General features: G+C 37.1%; 1 pseudogene; it reads right to left on the reverse strand.

Moving 5' to 3' along the window:
* Window positions 1–4,946: 4,946 nt before the first annotated feature.
* On the reverse strand, window positions 4,947–6,416 carry LOC136120696 (poly(A) polymerase alpha pseudogene; annotated as a pseudogene).
* Window positions 6,417–6,809: the final 393 nt, after the last annotated feature.

Raw genomic sequence — 6,809 nt, forward strand, 5'->3', positions numbered from 1 at the left:
AGGTAAAAACCTGTAAGACGAACTAAATGAAGAGGAGATAGGCAATCTACCTCAAGAAGAATTCAAAGTAACAATAGTAAAGATAATCCAAGATCTTAGAAAAGGAAAGGAGGCACAGATCAAGAAGATACAAGAAATGTTTAACAAGGACCTAGAAGAACTAAAGAACAAAGAAATAGTGATGAACAATATCATAACTGAAATGAAAAATACACTAGAAGGAATCAATAGCAGAATAACTGAGGCAGAAGAACAGATAAGTGAGCTGGAAGATAGAATGGTGAAATCACTGCTGCAGAACAGAATAAAGGAAAAAAGAATGAAAAGAAATGAGGACACTCTGGGACAACATTAAATGCATCAAATGATAGGGGTCCCAGAAGAAGAAGAGAAAGAGAAGGGACTGAGAAAATATTTGAAGGGATTATAATTGAAAACTTCCCTAACATGGGAAAGGAAATAGTAACCCAAGGCCAGGAAGCACAGAGAGTCCCATACAGGATAAACCCAAGGAGAAACACACAGAGACACTTATTAATTAATCTAACTTAAACAAAAATTAAATACAAGGAAAAAATATTAAAAGCAGCAAGAAAAAAGCAACAAATAACATACAAGGGAATCCACATAAGGTTATCAGCTGATTTTCCAGCAGAAACTCAGCAGGCCAAAAGGGAGTGGCATGATATATTTAAAGTGATAAAAGGGAAAAACCTACAACCAAGAATACTCTACCCAGGAGACTCTCATTCAGATTCAACAGAGGTATTAAAAGCTTTACAGACAAGCAAAAGTTAAGAGAATTCAGCATCACCAAACCAGCAGTACAACAAATGCTAAAGGAACTTCTCTAGGCAAGAAACACAAGAGAAGACAACAAAAGAGGAAAGAAAGAAAAAAGACATACAGAAACAAACCCAAAACAATTAAGAAAATGGCAATCAGAACATACATATGGATAGTTACCTTAAATGTAAATGGATTAAATGTTCCGACCAAAAGACGCAACTGGCTAAATGGATACAAAAATGAGACCCACTGTTTACAAGAGACCCACATACAGACTAAAAGTGAGGGGATGGAAAAAGATATTCCATACAAATGGAAATCAAAAGAAAGCTGGAGTAGCAATACTCATATCAGACAAAATACACTTTAAAAGACTATTACAAGAGACAAGGAAGGACACTACACAATGATCAAGGGATCAATCCGAGAAGAAGATATAATAATTGTAAATATATATGCACCCAACATAGGAGCACGTCAATATATAAGGGACATGCTAACAGCCATAACAGGGGAAATCGATAGTAACACAATAATAGTGGGGGACTTTAACACCCCACTCACACCAATGGACAGATCATTCAGACAGAAAATTAGTAAGGAAACACAAGCCTTAAATGACAGATTAGACCAGACAGACTTAACTGATATTTATAGGACATTCCATCCGAAAGCAGCAGAATATACATTCTTCTCAATTGCACACAGAACATTCTCCAGGATAGATCTAACCTTGGGCCACAAATCAAGCCTCGGTAAATTTAAGAAAACTGAAGTCATATCAACACATCTCACAACGCTGTGAGATTAGAAATCAATTACAAGAAAAAATCTGTAAAAAACACAAACATGTGGAGGCTAAAAAGTATGTTACTAAATAATCAGTGCATCACTGAAGAAATCAAAGAGGAAATCAAAAAATACCTAGAGACAAATGACAATGAGCACATGACAATCCAAAACCTATGGGATGCAGCAAAAGCAGTTCTAAGAGGGAAATTTATAGTAATACATCTTACCTCAAAAAACAAGAAAAATCTCAAATAAGCAACCTATCCTTACACCTAAAGTAACTAAACAAACAAGAACAAACAAAACCCAGATTAGCAGAAGGAAAGAAATCATAAAGATCAGAGCAGAAATAAATAAAATACAGGCAAAGAAAATAACAAAGATCACCGAAACTAAAAGCTGCTTCTTTGAGAAGATAAACAAAATTGATAAACCCTTAGCCAGACTCATCAAGAAAAAAAGGGAGAGGATGCAAATCAATAAAATTAGAAACGAAAAACAAGTTACAACAGACACCACAGAAATACAAAGGATCATAAAAGACTACTACAAGCAACTATACACCAATAAAATGGACAACCTTGAAGAAATGGACAAATTCTTAGAAAGATACAACCTTCCAAGACTAAACCAGGAAGAAATAGAAAATATGAACAGACCAATCACAAGTACTGAATTTGAAACTGTGACTAAAAAACTTGCAACAAACAAAAGTCCAGGACCAGATGGCTTCAGAGGCGAATTCTATCAAACATTTAGAGAAGAGTTAACACCTACCCTTCTGAAACTCTTCCAAAAAGTTGCAGAGAAAGGAACACTCCCAAGATCATTCTACGAGGTCACCACCACCCTGGTACCAAAACCAGACAAAGGTATCACAAAAAAAAATTACAGGCCAATATCACTGATGAACATAGATGCAAAAATCCTCAACAAAATACTAGCAAACAGAATCCAACAGCACATTAAAAGGATCATACACCATGATCAAGTGGGGTTTATTCCAGGAATGCAAGGATTCTTCAATATACGCAAATCTATCAATGTGATAAACCATATTAACAAATTGAAGGAGAAAAACCATGTGATCAATAGATGCAGAGAAAGCTTTCGACAAAATTCAACACCCATTTATGATAAAAACCTTCCAGAAAGTAGGCATAGAGGGAACTTTCCTCAACATAATAAAGGCCATATATGACAAGCCCACAGCAAACATCATCCTCAATGGTGAAAAACTGAAAGCATTTCCACTAAGATCAGGAACAAGACAAGGTTGCCCACTCTCACCACTCTTTTTTTTTTTTTTTTTTTTATTTATTTTTTTTTTGTGCTGTTTTTTTTTTTTTATTGTGTTTTCAATGGAGAAATACATCATCTGTTTACAAAATAGCTCTTGAAAAATACAAGGAGTACAGATACTATAAAACAAAGCAAACTCCAGTCATGAGACACTACGTACATCATGCGAAAGCAACAGTCTGATCTCCAGGTTATGAAAACTAGAATTAAAAAGTCACTACACAGAAAAGGTCCAAGTTCCCAGCTTGGCAAAACTTGGGTGCAGTTACATGAAACATTTAATAAACTGAATTCTTTTTCCCCAATGTGTAAACAAAATGACAAGACTAAATCTGTGCCTGGCAATTTCAATCTAACTCTGAAGCTACACAGAACACACAGACACCTTGTAGACTTCACCTGTTAGTCTGACCATCTTTTCTTCTTAGGTGGTAGGAGGAAGGGCAAGGTGACTGTGCAGAGCAAAGATGTGGGAAGTAGAAATACTGTATACTAGACATTACAAAGTATGGTGAAAAGAAAGCCTCAATTAATGCATAGCCTAAGGGGGAAAAGACTACACTCCAACTTCAGAAAATTAATTTAGAAGGATAGGGGAAGAGTTTAAGTAATTGCAGTTTAACATGAAAAATGCACGTGTGATAGAATGGAGCACAATGGAGGATTCATAAAACATGCTCATCAGAAAAATCTGTTAGGTTTGCTTTGTCCAGATTAAGAAAGAATAACTAAGCTTATCAACATCTGGCATCCCTCATATTCTGTAAAGATGAATGCTCTGCTGCTTAATTATGTGGAATTATTTATTGATAGGATAAAACAAAACGAAAAAAGGAGTAGAGAGCTGACTAGATGTCAAGTGCTTGCTAGAAATGATTTTTAAATGTTTCTACATGTAAAATTTACTGACAAATTTTGGTCATCCATTTAAAAATAAAAATTTGTTTAAAATTCTTGGAGAAAATGCCGTTTTGCCCACATGTTTAAAATTGAAAGTCAACTTTACTATAGTCAGGAGTTCTGTGGAGTGTACAAAATTCCTCATATTTAGAGATCAAATGGCCGTCCCAGATAGATATCATGTTTCACAGGCATTATTTTTAGTCACCCTAAAATTTCAGCCATGGGACCAAAATTTGGTGTTCTGTGCCATGTGGCCACAGGGTCACTGGTTTCACACCATGGCTTAAGAAAATACTGGCATTTTGTTTTTTATGAAAGAAGTCCTACCTTATGCATACAAGCAAAAAGGGGAAAAGAAAAAGAATGGGGAGGGAGCGAAACCTTTGTTTCAAAGACAAGATATTGAAGGCAAAAGAATATGGAGCTTTAACAAGCTCAAAGAAAAATATTCGTTGGCTGATCGCTGATTCGTATGCACTCTAAACAATTCTATAAATAAAACCAATATAGCATTTCTTAATCATGACCCCCATCAAAACGAAGTATCTCCTAATTATTCTTTCAATGTCAAATATATACCCTAGAGTCGACATTTCATTTTTAAAGGTTACAGCTACCCCACAGATGTACTCTTACCCTTTCTCTGAAGTATAACAGTACACCACTGCACAGTGGCATCCAATTTGAAGACTAATGGTAAAGGAAATTCTTCAGGAAAAAGTGAAAATCCATCAAGCTGAAAATCTAAAATTAGTTCTACTTTCTAATAAAAAAAATACATAAAAGTGCCTCATCACAATAAGGAATTCTTATGCCAGTTTGTATTGCAAATTTTCCAAACAATGCAGCAAACATAAACCCAGTCCAGATGTCAATTATGAATACAAATATAGCTTGAGGTTCTTTTTTTTTTTAAAGGCAGTAATTTTTTGAAATAGTTAACGTAACTGTTGCTAACACAATAATAATAGTACTCCTGGCTTCACATACTAACCTGGACTTCCGATCAAGTGCTGATTAGCCCAGTAAGGGAGGTCACAAAGAAAACCTAAATCCATTTTCAGTCGTGTCTAGTCTTGTACCCTCCATTCTCCTTTCTTAGCATTTGAAGACAACAGGTTGAGTTGGCAGATATTGTTTATGGACCCCTGAGGTTGTTTTTACCGATTCAATCTCAGTTTTATTGAATTCTTGATAACAGGAATAGGATTTGCAGGGAGAGCAGGGATATCAGAAAGGTCTGTACTGGATGTTTTCTGAGAGGCCAACAGGGAAGCCGCTGTCTGAATGGTTTCTGATTGAGTTGCACTTGTCTCTGTATCAAGTTGTTCCTTTGTTTCTGTTTTATCATGTCCACTCAAAGCAAGACAGTTAGCATCTTCACTTGTTTCATCCTCTTCTGTTTTGGTTTTCTTGGGACTCTCCTCTTTATGAGGTGAGGATGTCCTCTTGACTCCTACTATAGGATTAGGTGTCTTTGTTGCTGCATTTCCTGAAGGTCTTGGTGGTGGGTTTACCAGACGTGTTGAAGAAACAACTCTGGAGACCGTAGGCTTTGGTGGTGACGAAATGGCTGGTTGTGTGGCAGTTTGAGGAATGCTTTCACTCGATGTACCCCCTGAGCTTTCACTGGAATTTACTTGTGGCACAGAAACTTCAGTAGCCTGTATGTTGGTCACAGATGCTGCTGTTACAGCTGGAGCAGGACTGTTTCTGCCCTGAGAGCTGCCAGAACTGTTCAATGGACTGGTCTTCATAGCACTGGTAGGTGAAGGCACAGACATGCTGTTATCACTGTCCATAGACAAGTCGAGGCTGCTGTCATTCAGAGGTGCCAACCTGACACCTTCTGTTGAATGCTTTTTCTTTTTCTGAAGCACATGATTAGGCAGTAGTTGATGGAGTTGCTTTCTTCTGACATGCATTGCAGCAATTTTCATGTCAACCTCAAACATCTTGCTGTTTATTGCTTGCCTATAAACTGTATCTGTGAAAGACTGAATATCGTAGGTGAGATCAACACTGAGATTTTCAGAGTTTTCTGTTTTTTTAAACACTAACCCAATCACCCACATCGTGCGAAATTCTTCCTTGTCAGGATTTTCTTTGGGTGCTGGAAATGACTGGGGATTCACATGAGCCAGTGTAATAAACTCATTCTTCTCCAAACTTCCAACCAGGATTCGGATTTTTGATTCCACCAAGCCCACCCATTCTAGGCGTTGTTTTTCAGTTGGTGCACTTGCTAGAAGTACAATATAATGCTTGTACTTTTGAAAGAAGTTTGGAGCTTCAAAAAGTTTGGACCACTCTGCCTTACTCAGCAAAATTTCATCTGTGATAGCAAGACCTTGTTTAAACTCCTCAACCATGACCATCCGTGTTGAAACGGACACATTGTACGTGGAGTTCTGTTGTGGGTATGCTGGTGTAATTATAGGCATAAGATGGTACCTATCACTGGGGTTTACCCTTGGGTCCCATACAGGCAAATTAAGATTGCATTCTTCAGGCTGTTTCAATAGGACTGGATTTGGCCATTCCCATTTAGAAAATACCAAGAAAAATTTATGTACAAGAGTTGATGCTATTGCATTTGGATAAAGCTGGCAAGTTCTTGCTACTAGCATAGCCCAGGAAACACCACCGAGGAAACCTAATATATTGGAATAGATGTTGTGGCGTTTGGCCCACAGTTTGATAGCTCTCAGGGTTAACCTGAAGTTGTCAATGTTTGGTACTAGATGTAAAATTTCATCGGTTACCCTGCAACCGTTAAGACTTCTTATGCACCTTATATCTAAATTTTTAAGCAGACTGTCATCTCTTAAGTCCAAGTCTTCTGGAATAGTCTGCAGTGCTAATCTTGCAAACAAAATATCAATCTCTATCCCATCAAAACACAGTTTGATAACTGGTACAAATGCCTCTTCAACAGCTCTTAAATCTTTTACTTCTTCCTGTAATTTCAACTTATCATAGAACGAGGTGAAAAAGTCACTTCGATCGACATGTCTTGGTGC

Source organism: Phocoena phocoena, chromosome 3, assembly GCF_963924675.1.
Source record: "Phocoena phocoena chromosome 3, mPhoPho1.1, whole genome shotgun sequence".
NCBI lineage: Eukaryota > Metazoa > Chordata > Mammalia > Artiodactyla > Phocoenidae > Phocoena > Phocoena phocoena.